We start from the raw sequence: 733 nt of genomic DNA on the forward strand, positions 1-733 counted from the left end.
TCCATTTTTGTCCCTAATTTTTGTCTACTTTAACGAATCCCGTCCCTATACTTCATTTAATCGGTTTTTATTCTTGATGTTTGTTAATATTGTCTCTCCATCCAGTAACCGTTGGTTTTTCCGTTAATTCAGGATATATTGGTTATTTTTTTATCTTTAAATAATCGTCGATCAACTCCACCTAAACCTTTTCGATTCTTTCTCGAATCCCATCTTCAGGATACAAACTTATATGGCTAACAAAAAACAAATTTGCGGAAGTACAAGGTTTGGTACTCGGGAACAAATTAGGATCCCCAGTGCCGAAAAAAGCTAGAATGAAGACGCGCCTGTTACGCCCAAGGTAGAGGCTGACTCCGATGGGGGTTGCTACGCCGGAGGGTAGGGACTCGGGAGTAACAGAGGAGAGAAAAACATCAAATTTARGAAATGTCGCCTACCATTATCCGAGTGCTCAACMATCATTTTCTCGAATCGCTTCTTGATGGCGACGGTAACCAAATTATCCAACTGTAAATCGATGCTCAAAACGGGCCTCCAAGAACGGTGGAGCAGTTAGTTTATATCAGTGAAGGATATGGGTTCGWGTGAGTAGGCAACAAAAAAATGTCTATTATCCAAGTTTGTTTTTAAGAGCTAAAATTAAAAAATGTGAACATGTAGTGACGAATAATAAACTTAAATTTATAAAAATAAAATAAAAATATGGTGTAAATGCTTTATAATATAGTAT

The sequence above is a fragment of the Cynara cardunculus genome (assembly GCF_001531365.2).
Source record: "Cynara cardunculus var. scolymus isolate 2C chromosome LG 1, CcrdV1, whole genome shotgun sequence".
Taxonomy (NCBI): Eukaryota; Viridiplantae; Streptophyta; class Magnoliopsida; order Asterales; family Asteraceae; genus Cynara; species Cynara cardunculus.